This window comes from Mauremys mutica, chromosome 5, assembly GCF_020497125.1.
Source record: "Mauremys mutica isolate MM-2020 ecotype Southern chromosome 5, ASM2049712v1, whole genome shotgun sequence".
Lineage (NCBI taxonomy): Eukaryota > Metazoa > Chordata > Testudines > Geoemydidae > Mauremys > Mauremys mutica.
This window is the reverse complement of record NC_059076.1, coordinates 127,353,302-127,369,101: the sequence shown is the minus strand read 5'-3', so window position 1 is coordinate 127,369,101 and position 15,800 is coordinate 127,353,302.

Genomic DNA, 15,800 nt, shown 5'->3' with positions numbered 1-15,800 from the left:
AACTTGAGACCATTACTCCTTGTTCTGTCATCTGCTTCCACTTGGCCAGTTAGACAGGCAGAACTGTAGGGTCTCAAAGCATGGAGAAGACAATGGTGTAGAGAGGAGGGTTTTAAGTTTATAAGGAACTGAGGAACCTTTAGGGAAAGGAGGAGCCTATACAGGAAGGATGGGCTCCACCTAAACCAAAACAGAACCAGAGTGCTGACATGTAAAATTTAAAAGATCATAGAGGAATTTTTAAACTATCCACTGCAGGAAAGACAACAGGTGCGGAAGAGAACATGGTTGGATCAGACATATCCCATAGGGGAGGCTCTATTAAGAGGGATTCTCTATATCCTAGTGAAGAGGGGACGATATAAGTTGATAAAGTGAAGGAATGGAAGAGAAAGTCAAATGAAAAAAAGTCCCATTCAATTATATCACCTGAAGGCAGAAAGCAAAATAAGGACAAATTGTATAAGTGCTTGTATACAAATGCTAGAAGTCTAAATACTAAGATGAGTGAACCTGAGTGCTTGGTATTAAATGAGGATAGTGATATAATAGGAATCACAGAAACTTGGTGGAATGATGACAGTCAATGGGACATGGTTAATACTAGGGTACAAAATATATAGGAATGACAGAGTAGGTCTTGCTGGTGGGGGAGTGGCACTATATGAAAGAAAGCATAGAGTCAAATATAGTAAAAATCTTAAGTGAATCAAATTGTACCATTGAAATTCCATGCTTGAATAATAAGAGTATAGCAGTAGAAATATACCACCAACCACTTGATCAAGATGGTGATGGTAATTGCGAAATGTTCGGGGAGATTAGAAAAACCTCTTTCCCACCCCAGAGTAAACACCAAAACATCTGTTCTCACCCCTACACAGACTTTGGACTTCAACAGAGCGTCCTTAAATTCCATCACAGCAAGGACTTATTTGCCAAGAGACTGGTTTCAAACTGTGAATGTTATCGTAGACCAGATCATAACCAACACCAGAAGGCTTCTCAGACCTCTCTCTCTCTTGCTTAGGCCATCTGGCCTCATGCACTTACGTCACGCCTTTTGCAAGACTATACCTTTGTTCCCAGAAGTGTGGCTTCAAACTATATTTGCCAAACCAACGTCCATGAGCACCATAGTGACTGTTCACACCAAAGTGATATTGTCACTGTCATGGTGGAAGAACCCCTGTTAGTTTTTTGTCAGTGTTTCCTTCCTTGCCCCTGCAGTAGACAGGCCAATCATTACTGATGCATCCCAGGTGGGGAGCTTACTTGGACAACTATACAGCACAAGGCACTTGGACATCTCAAGAGTCCAGGATGCATCAATATTCTAAAGTTATGATGTGTTTGAAGAGCTTGCAAAACCTTTCTGTTCATTCATGGTCACCGTGCCCCCCTTAATGTCAGACAACATCATGATAATCTTTTATGTCAACAAACAGGGAGGAGAGGGATCTGCCTCCTGGGTGCAGAAGTGGTCAGTCTGAGGAACTGGTGCATTGGCAACCAGATTACCCTGTCAGCTGTCTACCGCCCAGGAACCCAGAATGTGCTAGCAGAGTCTCTCAGCAGACACTTTGCAGCTGATCATGAGTGGGAATTTCACGAGTCTGTGGTAAACACTATTTTTGCTCTATGCGGGACCCCCATCAGGGACCTGTTAGTCTCCCAAACAAACAGGAGGTGCAACATATACTATTCCAGAGAAGTCCTGGGTCACCACTCACATGGCAGTGCTCTCCATCCATGGAGACCTATGCCTTCTCTCCACTACCACTCCTGCCTCGAGTTTTGCACAAGATTCCACAGGACAGGGTATGCGTCATTCTGATTGTTCCAAGAGTTCTGAAGGAACTCAAATATGAAATTGCAGAACTATTAACTGTAGTATGTGACCGATTGCTGAAACAAGCCCCAGTACCTGATGACTGGAAGGTACTAATATAATGCCAATTTTTTTAAAAAGGGCTTCAGAGGCAATCCTGGCAATTATAGGCCAGTACCAGGCAAATAGGTGGAAACTATAGTAAAGAACAGAATTGAGACACAGATAAACATGATTTGTTGGGGAAGGCTACTCAGGTTTTGTAAAGAAAAGTCATTCATCAGCAGTCAATTAGAATTCTTTGAGGGTGTCAACAAGCATGTGGATAAAGGTGATCCAGTGGATATAGTGTACTTTGACTTTGACAAGGTCCCTCACACCAAAGGCTCTTAAACTAAATAGTCATGGGATAACAGGGACGGTCCTCTCTTAGATGAGTAACTGGTTAAAAGATAGAATAACCAGTAAGTTTTCACAATGAAGAGAGGTAAATGGTGGGATCCCACAAGGATCTGTACTGGGATCTGTGTTCTTCAATATATTCATTAATGAGCTGGAAAACAGAGTGAACAAAGAAGTGGCAAAGTTTGCAGATGATACAAAATTATCAAGATATTTAAGTCCAAAGCAGACTGTGAAGAGTTACAAAGGGTTCTCACAAAACTGGGTGACTGCGCAACAAAATGGCAGATGAAATTCAACATTGATAAGTGCAAAGTAATGCACATTAAAAAAAATCATCCCAGCTATACATATAAAATGATAAATTAGCTGTTAAAATGGTAAATTAGCTGTTACCACTCAAGAAAGTTCTTAGAAACATTGTGTAGTATTCTCTGAAAATTTCGGCTCAATGCATAGCAGCAGTCAAAAAGGCTAACAATGTTAGGAACAGTTGTAATAACAGGGCCTACAAATTTACCCTAATTTTAAGATCAGTTGTAAAAAGCATATGAAAGTTCATAAAATGTTACAATAATCTATAATACAAATGTTAATAGAAAGTAAGTCAAGTTGCTTTCAACAATGAGTGTTATAAACAGGTGCAAAAGAACCAGGAAGAGAAACTAAATTAGTCCAAACAAAAAGGCGACACTGATATAATTCAAGGACTATGTTGAAGTCATGCTTGGTAAAAACAGAAGACGTGGAACTGGAAATTAATGAACCAAAAATGCTATGTCAAATATTAGAACAAATTGGTGGAGAAAATGATAATGAGATGGGCTATTTTGCCCACGATTCCTTTTGTGGGTCCTTAAAGAAAGAACAGATGGAGAGGAAGGACACAAGGAAGCTACTGAAGCAAGCGTCACCATCGTAGCTGCCACCACACTGTCCTGATGGATGTCCTGACCGGACTGGGCCAGATAGAGGGACCTGGATGACACTACCAGCTCTAGCTGAATCCCAAGCACCAACTGGGATGAAAGGGGGTTGTTCTTGAACAACAACAACTCCAGTCCATCTCAGCTAACTTATCTTTCCCTCCAAAAGGACAGTTATTACCATCTAAGAGACTGTCAAACAAGGGGGGTGTTTCCTTCTAAAAGATTTCCACATAAAGGGAAAAGGAACAAGGAACAATGTTAAAATGAAAGCCTTATTTAATACTTTACATTTCAAATTCTGTAACTCTTTCCTTGTCTTTATCTTTTATTAAAGATTTAAGGGATTTTTAATGTTGTGTTTGCCATGATAGTAAGGCTAAAGTCTCTGTATAACCCAGGGCCACCCAGAGGATTCAGGGAGCCCGCCGCCGAAGACCTAGCACTTCGGCGGTGGGTCCCAGGGCGGAAGGACCCCCCACCGTGGGTCTTTGGGGCACTTCGGCGGTAGGTCCATGGTACGCCCGCACCATGAATACTGTGTCCAGTTCTGGTTGCCACAGCTCAAAAAGGATACAGTGGAACTAGAAAAGGTTCACAGAAGGGCAACAAAGATGATCAAGGGAATAGAACAGCTTCCCTACGAGGCGAGACTAAAAAGATTAGGACTGTTCATCTTACAAAAAAGATGGCTAAGGGAGGATATGATAGCCATCTATCAAATCACAAATGGTGAGGAAAAAGTGAATAAAGAAGGGTTATTTCCCTTTCCCATAATACAGAAAAAAGGGTCACCTGATAAAATTAATAGGCAGAAGATTTAATACAAACAAGCGGAAGTACTTTTTTACACAGCATACAATTAACCTGTGGAACTCCTTTCCATGGGAAGCTATGATTGCCAAAAGTATAATGGTTCAAAACAGAATTACATCAGTTTATGGAGGATAGATCCATAAATGGCTATTGGCCAAGATGATCAGGGATGCAACTCTGTGCTTGGGGCAACCCTAAACCTCTGACTGCCAGAAGCCAGAAGGAAAAGATAGCTGGATGACTCCAACTGCCCTGTTCTGTCCACTCCCCCTAAAGTGCTGGTACTGGCCACTGTTGGAGACAGGATACTGGGCTAGATGGATCATTGGTCTGACTCAGTATGGCAGTTCCTATGTTCACTGCCACCTCCATTCTGAAGTTGGATTTCACCACTTCCACATGGGATCTATTTTGATGTTTTGCCTTGGAAGCTAGAGAAACCTGAGGGGTTTCGGAAAGCTCTATAAAAATACACTCCACTATAAAATGCCTTTGCACCAGCCCAGACATCTCTGAACATTGCCATGCATTTCCCCCTCATTCATAGTATTCTGCCTGTGTATTTAGGAACACATTTCTCCCCTGCCAGGTTAATCCATCATCCCCTAACCTCAGACTATTTTACTATGAAGAGAATTCATGGACCCAGCACATACACACCAGATTTCAAGATCATGTGCATCTGTAACCATCCCCTCTGATTTTATCTGTCAGAGTTTTATACCAGCACCTATCATTGGAGTATCAGAGTGCCACCCACTAATTAGCTTGGCCAAGCCAGGGCCCAAGTAGATTTCACAGAGCCTTCTGTTCATCTCCCTTTCCTGGGTTTGGGGGCTGTTTTAGGAATAGATTTTGAAGGAGGGATGCTGTCAGCCACAGTTTTCTCTCTGGCTGTTGCTTATGTGTTCTCCTCACTCTTGCTTCAGTAAAAGACCTTTTGGGGAGCAAACAGAAAGAATCTTCCAGAAGCAGCCAATCTACTCCTCAGACCTGTCAGTTCTCTCTTGTCTCAGCTATCAACTCCCTTTCCCCCAATGTCAGTGATTTACCACCAAGAATTCACCCTTCAATCAAATACTTCCTGTTGCTGAATCTTCCCCCCTTCCTCCTCCTCCCTGACTCCCTCTTATTAGTTACTGAAAAAAACCCAGCTTTAATCACTATGTAATAATACCACCTTTTCTAGCCAAACTTTCCAGGGTGTTTTATATGCCTATTGCTTCTTAAAGGGAACACACTCAAAGAATCTCTGTGCTGTATACCTCTCTCTAACCTAGCCAGCCTCTGTTTCTGTGAGCTATCTTACAACTCTTCTTATTTCTGCTTGCCCCTTATAATCTAAGCACTATCTACAGTCTCACCTGTATATCCCTCCCTGGCCCTAATCAAATTTGCAAATCAGGAGAAACTAATAATTGACCAAGAGGCTTAATTTATTTCCCCAGTCATCTCTGCAATTCCTCCCCATCCCCACTTCTAGAAGAAATGTTTTAAAAAGCTTTAAAGGAGGGGTACCAAATGGACCTAGGGGTTACTCTGGAAATGTGGACATATTTACATAGGGCCCTGACCCTGCAAACACTCATGTCTGTGAGTAACTTTAAGCTCAGTGGAGTTCTTCACATGGGTAGGTGTTTACAATACTGGGGCCACAGTGAGCCAGTCATTGGCAGCGTAACTCCATTCATGGCAGTGGTATTATGTTAGGGGTGATTTGGCCCATTGGGTTTACAACTAAAAATCAGTTTGTACTGCCAAATATCCCTGTTCATGAATCTTCCTTGCTAGATTAAAAGAAACGGTTGGTTAGTTGTTCATCCACTTTCAATAGTTAAACATTCAAGCTGATCAACTTAGAAAGGAGCTGTGGGCTTCATCTGAGGATTCCACAGGCTTTTTTTTTTAAGCCCTTGACTATGCTTTGGACATTTCCATGTTAACAGTAAAGAAGGGAATAAACCCCAGTAACTGAGAGCCAGCCTATCACATACCCCACACAATCTAACAAAAAGCAAACAGCATAGTAGGGAACTGTCTGATAGTTTCCATAACTGGATATGTACAATTGCAAGTAACTGGAAACGTAAGTTATGCATGAGCACTTGTATGTGTAGCTATGAACACGTGTACCATACCAAAACAGGAGAGTAGCTGTAATAAAGGTTGAGTGTTTTGCCCTCCTGGAAGGATGTGGTGGCTACTGAGCAGGGAACAGCTATGCCTAACCAGCTGTGCTGTTTTAACTGCAGTGTAAGGAGCATTGATGCCATCAGTATCTTCTCTCTGATGATTCTCACCTGAACATGCAACTTGCTGCTGGGGAGTGACTTCTAGAATGCAAAGATACCAGCCATGAGTTTTCTGCTGCTGCCTGGGTTCTGAAGGAAGTGCTTGGCAGAGGGTGAGGTAAGAAAACTGATCATTTTCGCTGTTAACTTGAGTGGGTTTCAAATAGAGTGAAAGAAAGGGAAATGTGTGGGACTCATCCCCACGTGCCAGAGCAGTCTTTGGGATGAGTGTTTGCTAGGGCTGTGCAATACAAACATGAAAAGTCAAAGTGTGGGGTTAGCTTTTTACTAAGCAGAAATAGCTGAAAGCAAATATATTCCCGTACTTTATTTTCCAATAGTTTTCTCTTGGGAAAGAGGTGCACGATTGCTCTCCGGGGTCCCTATTTCTAACCTTTGGAAACTCATGATCAAAGGATGATGACCATGCAGTTTAAGGTGTCATCTAAACTTCAGAATAGCTTGACACAACCTGCTAGGAGGGAGGCTGAGTCCCCAGCCCTGGGTTTGCAAGGAAAGCAGCATTTTGTGTTTGCTTAAAGGCAGAGAGAAACTGGGGGTGGGGGGGAAGGGGAGAATGGGAATGGTTGAGAGCTACTGCAAACCATGCAGGCAAGAATGCTATAAACAAGGTGAACCTGGCATCTGTGAGATGTGTGACTGAAAGCTATCCTCCTTCAGGCTGGGCACTTTTAAAAACTACTGACCCAAGATGTCAGGGGCCATATTCATCCCAGGCTGCAAACTCAGAGATTTCAGTGTTTTTACAACTGCTGCTAGTTGTGGCCTTAGCAATCTGGTCCTAGCTGTAGCTCTCAATCAGGAAGCTGTAACCGCTCAAGTTTCTTAGTTGTGATCTCTAGAAGTACATTTTTTTTTGCCCTGCAAGCCACTTTGGGCCCCTGTCCTGCAAGGGGCTCTGTAAGAACATGGGATCATACTCCAAACTTCTCCATGTAGCATCAGGGCACTAGTGGGTTACCATAAATAGCCACCACCAAGAAGGAGAGCTTCTCTTCTTAGGAGGAAAAATACATTTTCCATTTAATAGAATGCTAAGTGGCTGATAAGCATGCTATGGACCAGGCCCTGACACTCGGCATTATTGTCAAATCAGCCCCATAGCAGAAAGAAGTGCTGAATCTCAGGAATCCCTCCTGAAACTAGTTGAGTAGCAGACAGCATAACTTAAGGAGCTGCTCCCAGCTGGGATTGAGGGTGTAGCCAGGCAGGGTCTGTCCTCATACAAACACAGCTGTGCACACAACATAGCTTAGACACAACTGCGCTTGCAGCTCACCCACTGCATCCAAATACATTCACAGGGCTACACTGGGAGGTGATATAAATGAGAGTGTAAGTTACGCAATGGCAAAGGAGGGGAAGAATTGGTAGGGGGACATAGAAGTGGGTGGCAACCTGGGCAGCCAGGACCATGAGATGGTCGAGTTCAGGATCCTGACAAAAGGAAGAAAGGAGAGCAACAGAATACGGACCCTGGACTTTGGAAAAACAGACTTTGATTCCCTCAGGGAACTGATGGGCAGGATCCCCTGGGAGGCTAATATGAGGGGGAAAGGAGTCCAGGAGAGCTGGCTGTATTTTAACAAAGCCTTATTGAGGGCACAGGAACAAACCATACTGATGTGCAGAAAGTATAGCAAATATGGCAGGCGACCGGCTTGGTTTAACAGAGAAATCTTCAGTGAGCTTATACACAAAAAGGAAGCTTACAAGAAATGGAAACTTGGACAGATGACTAGGGAGAAGTATAAAAATATTGTGCGAGCCTGCAGGGGTGTAATCAGGAAGGCCAAAGCACAAATGGAGCTGCAGCTAGCAAGGGATGTGAATGGTAACGAGAAGGGTTTCTACAGGTATGTTAGCAACAAGAAGGAGGTCAGGGAAAGTGTGGGCCCCTTACTGAATGGGGGAGGCAACCTAGTGACAGATGATGTGGAAAAAGCTGAAGTACTCAATGATTTTGTATGCCTCCGTGTCATAGGTTTATTCCCCACTTTGAACTTTAGCGTTCACAAGATGGGGACCTGCATGGACTCCTCTAAACTAAATCCTAGTTTAGATCTGGTAAAAGCTGCCACCAACTAGAAATTCCAGTGTCTAGTACACTCCCTGTTCCCCCAAACTTTCCCTGGGGAACACAGATCCCAACTTCCTTGGATCTTAACACAAAGGGAAATAATCCATTCCCCCCCCCCACCTCCTTCCCCCTCCCCTTGTCCTTGGGAGAGATACCTTGATTCAAACTCTTTGAATCAAACAAAGAGGGATTCACTTTTCCCCCAAAAATCCAAACAAGGGAAGAAATCACTCAGGTTCTAAAAGAAAAGATTTTATTAAAGAAAGAAAAAAAGTACACTATCTCTGTAATACCAGGATGGAAAAATTTACAGGGTCTAACTTATAAAAACTGGAGAGACTGCCCCTCCCTCCTCCTCAGAATAATCAAAGTAACAGCAAACAGAAATAAAGATATTTCTTCAGCAAACACACAATTGCAAATGCAGAAATTAATTATAAGGCTAATTCACCTTTCTAATACTCACTATACTGAATAGAAGAAAATACTTCAGGAAACTTTGGAGAACTTGAAGAATATGTCTGGCCTCTCTTAAATCCAAAGAGAGAACGGCAATCCAAACAAAGGACACAGACAAAGACCTCCCTCCTCAGAGATTTTAAATTATCTTGTCCCTTGATTGGTCCTCTGGTCAGGTGTTCATCAGGTTACTGAGCTTGTTAACCCTTTACAGGTAAAAGAGACTTTAACCCTTAACTATCTGTTTATGACACTCCGTCTTCACAGACAGCTCCCAAACGGCTGCACTGGGCAGCACAGTCTGGGGAAGAGGTGAGCAGCCCTCTGTGGTGAAAGAACAGGTTAAGGACTATTTAGAAAAGCTGGACATGCACAAGGCCATGGGGCCAGATGCACTGCATCCAAGGGTACTGAGGGAGTTGGCTGATGTGATTGCAGAGCCATTGGCTATTATCTTTGAAAACTCGTGGTGATCGAGGGAGGTCCTGGATGATTGGAAAAAGGCAAATATAGTGCCCATCTTTAAAAAAGGAAAGACGGAGAATTCAGGGAACTACAGACCAGTCAGCCTCACCTCTGTCCCCAGAAAAATCATGGAGCAGGTCCTCAAGGAATCAATTTTGAAGCACTTGGAGGATATGAAGGAGATCAGAAACAGTCAACATGGATTCACCAAGGGCAAGTCATGCCTGACCAACCTGATTGCCTTCTATGATGAGATAACTGGCTCTGTGGATATGGGGAAAGCAGTGGATGTGATATATCTTGACTTAAGCAAAGCTTTTGATACGGTCTCCCACAGTATTCTTGCCAGCAAGTTAAAGAAGTATGGATTGGATGAATGATAGAAAGCTGGCTAGATCGTCGGGCTCAGTGAGTAGTGATCGATGGCTCGATGTCTAGTTGGCAGCTGGTATCAAGCAGAGTCCCCCAGGGGTTGGTCCTGGGGCTGGTTTTGTTCAACACCTTCATTAATGATCTGGATGATGGGATGGATTGCACCCTCAGCAAGTTTGCGAATGACACTAAGCTCGGGGGAGAGGTAGATTTGCTGGAGGGTAGGGATAGGGTCTAGAGTGACCTATACAAATTAGAGGATTGGGCTAAAAGAAACCTGATGAGATTCAACAAGGACAAGTGCAGAGTCCTGCACTTAGGACGGAAGAATCCCATGCACTGCTACAGGCTGGGGCTAAGCGGCAGCTCTGCAGAAAAGGACCTGGGGAATACAATGGACGAGAAGCTGGATATGAGTCAGCTGGGTGCCCTTGTAGCCAAGAAGGCTAATGGCATATTGGGCTGCATTAGTAGGAGCATTGCCAGCAGATCAAGGGAAGTGATTATTCCCCTCTATTCAGCACTGGTGAGGCCACATCTGGAGTATTGTGTTCAGTTTTGGGCCCTCCACTACAGAAAAGATGTGGACAAATTGGAGAGAGTCCAGCGGAGGGCAACAAAATGATTAGGAGGCTGGAGCACATGACTTATGAGGAGAGGCTGAGGAACTGGGGTTATTTAGTCTGCAGAAGAGAAGAGTGAGGGGGGATTTGATAGCAGCCTTCAACTACCTGAAGGGGGGTTCCAAAGAGGATGGAGCTCGGCTGTTCTCAGTGGTGGCAGATGACAGAACAAGGAGCAGTGGTTTCAAGTTGCAGTGGAGGATGTCTAGGTTGGCTATTAGGGAACACTATTTCACTAGGATGGTGATGAAGCACTGGAATGGGTTACCTAGGGAGGTGGTGGAATCTCCATCCTTAGAAGTTTTTAAGGCCCAGCTTGATAAAGCCCTGGCTGGGATGACTTAGTTGGGGTTGGTCCTGCTTTGAGCAGGGGGTTGGACTAGTTGACCTCTTGAGGTCTCTTCCAACCCTAATCTTCTATGAAGATGGGATGCCACAGGAGTGTTTAGGTAGCATGGTGATAGATGCCTTAAAAACCTAAGGGCTGGATTTAGAGTTGAACTGCACACCCATGCAGAGGAGTAAGTGACTGCTAAAGCAAAATCCCCTCATAACTTACCCTTCTCACCAGCATTTGGGGGGCAGGGAGGGGAGGGATAGCTCAGTGGTTTGAGCATTGGCCTGCTAAACCCAGGGTTGTGAGTTCAATCCTTGAGGGGACCACTTAGTGATCTGGGGCAAAAATTGGTCCTGCTAGTGAAGGCAGGGGGCTGGACTTAATGACCTTTCAAGGTCCCTTCCAGTTCTAGGAGATTGGTATATCTCCAATTATTAAAAAAAAAATTAACTTATCACCTATCAACTTCTCACAGTCTACATGCCACCAGTTGGTCATCTAACTAGAGAGCATCATGGGGCATAACTCTCAGGAAGGGGCCAAAGAGGACCCAGTGGTTCTAAGAACATAAGAACGACCATACTGGGTCAGGCCAATGGTCCATTTAGACCAATATCCTGTCTTCTGACAGAGGCCAGTGCCAGATGCTTCAAAAGAAGTGAACAGAATACAGCAATCATCAAGTGATCTATCCAGTCCCAGCATCTGGCAGTCAGAGGCCTAGGGACACCCAGAGTATGGAGTTGCATCCCTGACCATCTTGCCTTACAGCCATTGCTGGTCCTATCCTCCATAAATGTATCTAAATCTTTTTTGAATCCAGTTATAGTTTTGGCCCTCACAACATCCCTTGGCAACGAGTTCCAGATTGACTGTGCGTTGTGTGAAGAAATACTTCCTTTTGTTTGTTTTAAACCAGATGCCTATTAATTTCATTGGGTGATCCCTGGTTCTTGTATTATGTGAAGGGGGCAAATAACACTTCCATGTTCTCCACATCATTCATGATTTTATAGACCTCTATCATATCCTCCCTTAGTCATCTCTTTTCCAAGCTGAATATTCCCAGTCTTGATAATCTCTTCTCATATGAGAGCACTTCCATATGCTTAATAATTTTTGTTGCTCTTCTCTGTACCATTTCCGTTTCTAATATATCTTTTCTGAGATGGGGCATCTAGAACTGCCTATGGTATTCAAGGTGTGGGTGTACCATGGATTTATATAGAGGCAATATGATATTTTCTGTCTTATTATCTATCCCTTTCCTAATGGTTCCTGTGGCACCTTATAGACTAACAGATGTTTTGCAGCATGAGCTTTCGTGGGTGAATACCCACTTCTTCTTGCATCCGAAGAAGTGGGTATTCACCCACGAAAGCTCATGCTGCAAAACATCTGTTAGTCTATAAGGTGCCACAGGATTCTTTACTGCTTCTACAGAACCAGACTAACATGGCTACCCCTCTGATACTTGACACTAATGGTTCCTAACATTCTGCTACCTTTTTTTGACTGCTATTGCACATTGAGTGGATATTTTCAGAGAACCATCCACAATGATTCCAAAATACAGTACAATTGGATCAACGCATGTAGTCCAAAATGATAGCAGGGATGTTACATCTGCTAGATTTCTACAAGTCTCTCTGGGTTGCCCAAATAGGAACTCAGTTCTTTTGTTTGAAATTTCCTCAGTTAGAATTCACCAAAGATGGGGGTAGGAAAAAGGTGGCCTTTTTATAGCTTGGCCCTTTTATAGCTTGACCCTTTTTGCTGAGAAAATCCTGGCTGTGTCATGGGTCAGGCAGTGCCATGGTGAATGTGCTTTGCCATAAGTCCTTCATATGAATTGCAAATTTTGCTGGCACCTCCTGCGTACATGCCATTTGAGATGGCTTCGGGAAGGACATGCAGAGGTCCATGTTTACAGTTCTTTTGTTATCCCTGAAGAGCTAACCTGTGGGCATTTCTCAGACTTGCGTGTTTGAGTTACAAACATATAGCAAAATGTCATAACTCCACCCACAATGTTGATCTGAACATTATGGCAAGATAATAATAGTCAGCAGATTATAACTTTTCCAGTGATACCTCAGAAGGCATGAGGCATGAGATTTATCACAATTTTGTTACAGTGGTGACCATATTAGTGTAGAAGGTCACCTTTTCCCTTTAGACAGCATCGCACCTCCTTCCACATGGGAAGGGCAGGACCTGTGCACCTCTTCCCACAGATCCTGGGAGCACAATCTGGCTCCCACCTGCTCTGTCTCTCTCCACTGTTGTGAATCTACTTCAAGAGCACAGCTGGTTGGAATCCTCCTTTGCAGTTCTGAGGACTGAGCCCTTTAATGCACTGAGCATTACCCCAAAGCCCCTACTTGGAGCAATAGTGCTTTTTTGCATTAGCACTTAGAATCCGAACTCCTCGAGTCCAGGAGTTAAGGAAAAAGCTTATTAAAAGTGTTTAAATGTGGTGCTAATTAGCGTAGCCATAACAAGCAGCTTTAGGTGTCTGGTTACTTCTGAAGGGATTGTTGAATAACTATTTCTGCCGACATTCCAATTTGCATAATGACAAGGTGTTGGCATTGCATCCACCATTAATTTGCTTTATTTATAATGCCATTATGGAGCTCTCTTATCCCCATGCGCTATAAAAGGTATATGGAAAATACGATGAATGATGCTGCATGTTTGGAAATTGTTTAGGATATCTTGGGTTTTGTTTTTAATATTTTTGTCATTAGCTGAAAACTCCAACAGCCCCAAGAGAAGCGTCTGTTACAGACAGTTAAAAGGGCTGAGACCAGACACTGCTTTACAGTGTGCATGAATCTTTATTTTACAGGGTGTGTGTGTGTGTGTGTGTGTGTGTGTGAGAGAGAGAGAGATCATCTGTGGTATTGAGCCCCCTTGACTCTTAAAAAGCACTCAGCACCTCACAGGATTGTGCCTAAAGCAAAAGACTAATCTGGTATGTCACTCAAACACTTAACTCTGGGGGGTGGGGGTGGTGGTGGTGAGGTCTCCTATAGAACTTTTCATCTGTGAATCTCAAAGCTTTACAGAAGTGGGCAAATATCATTATTCCCATTTAACAGATGGAGAAGCTGAGTCACGGAATGGATGAGTGACTTGTCCAAGCTCTCACAGAACGGCAATGGCCTTGCTATTAGTATTTCAATACCTGAATCTCCTCTCACAATGGATTTACACTCGTGAAACTCTCCTTCCTTCAATAGTGTTGGCTCCTGATTTACACCAGTCTACATAAGAAGAGAGACATATCCCAAATCTGGCCTCTGCCAGTCATGCCTCAGGAGATGCTAGGAATGGACACTGAACCAGATGTTTCATTTGCTTCCTGTTGTTTTCTAGATTTTACTTGAATGACATTCCAAGCTGCCTTCTGCATGGGAGTGACAGAAAGATATTTGCTCATAGGTTACATTAATTTGTAAGTTTCCTGGGCCATACACTTTTTTTTTTAAACTAAAACTTGCATTCACAGAATCCTTTTGCATTATTTATACTAAACAGAAGGACACTGCTTCCTTCAGACCAATTTTATCTAGCCTTGGCTTCACACAGTATATGCTCAGCCTCTGGGAAGTGCTGCTGCTGGAGGTCATAGATTCAGCCCCTGCCACTGAATTTTAGAAATGCTGGATAATTTTTTCATCAATTATAATTGTAGTTGCGTAGGGGAGAAAAAATAAGGATAACCAACTTTGTGCTGCTCTCTGGAGAGATGAAGAAGAAACTATCCCATGGACAACACAGCGCAATAGGTCCAGGACATGGTCCGTTTTTGATTGGTTGTTTTTTTTTGCCACCTCGTGAAGTATCAGATATTGGCTACTCTTAAAGACAAAAGACCCAGTTCAGGAAGCCGGTAGTCTGATCCACTGTAGTCTGATCCACTGTGGTGAACTGCACATTCCTCCTCTTCTGCTGCTCGCTTGTAAGCCAAGGGCCAATGGGGAGCTCCCAACTACAAAACTTCACCGCAGGTGGATGCTTTTCCTCCCTTGGGGAGGCCCATTTGAAACACGGGCACCTAAATAGGATGTTGAAATCCTGCATTTGGAGGCTCAGATGGATGCTTAGGCCTGTAAACACACATTTTACGGGCCTCAGCGATGATTTGAACATCTAAATGCAGGATCTGGGTGTCCTGTAAAAATGCCCTTGTTCGAAAATTGAGTCCAGTGCGTGAAATTTGAGTTTGACTTAGAGCTGCTCAGGCACATGAGTGAAAACAGCTCTGCTAAGTTGACCTGATGATACTTCCTGTAACACAATGCTAGCATATCTAAAGATGGGGATCTTTTCAATGCCTCTCACAGTATTCAGGGATATCCCTGCTAGGTGTTTGTCAATTGTCTTCTGTAACCTACTCTGGATTTATTTCCAGTTACGCAGCTTCTACCCCAGGCTTCTGAAGAGACCTGGCGATATTCTACCTTCTAGCTGTTCTTGCTGTCAAGTTCAGAATCAGTTGCTCTTGAGCATCCCTCTGGGGGTCATTAGAATTGTGGAGGAGGCTCCTGCCACTCCTGGCCTCTGAGGGTATGTCTACACTGCAATTAGACACTCGTGGCTGGCCCATGCTGCTGACTTGGGCTTGCAGAGCTCGGGCTTCCACATTACAGGGTCCTAGAGTCGGGGCTCCAGTGGGAGCCTAAACATCTACATCGCACTTAAACAGCTCCTTAATCTGAGCCCAAGTCAGTTGGCATGGGGCAGCGGTGGGTGTCTAATTGTAGTGTAGACATACCCTGAGTTAGGGAGCTGCTGCTGATGCACAAAAGGGGGATGATATTCTAAAGGGTAAACAGTAAGAGAGAAGACAGCAGTTCTGCGGGAGCAGACTTGGCCTCCTGCCTTAGGGAACTGTGCCCCTTGGCGTTTTGCCGAGGTTTGGGACCGGGGCGCTCGGAAAGGTCCATGCCCACTCATGTTGTTATGAACAGTGACTATTTCTATGACATGCTGTTCCAGGACTACGGAAATACAGTCACTAATATATGATTGTAAAATGTTACTGATTTATGACGCGGCTTGACACCGAGGAAAGCTACAGAGGTATAAAGATAGTGACGTATGGCGATATGTATAAAAACAAGTCTTATCACTTTGGGCGGAATGACCTATTTTAACAAGCTGAG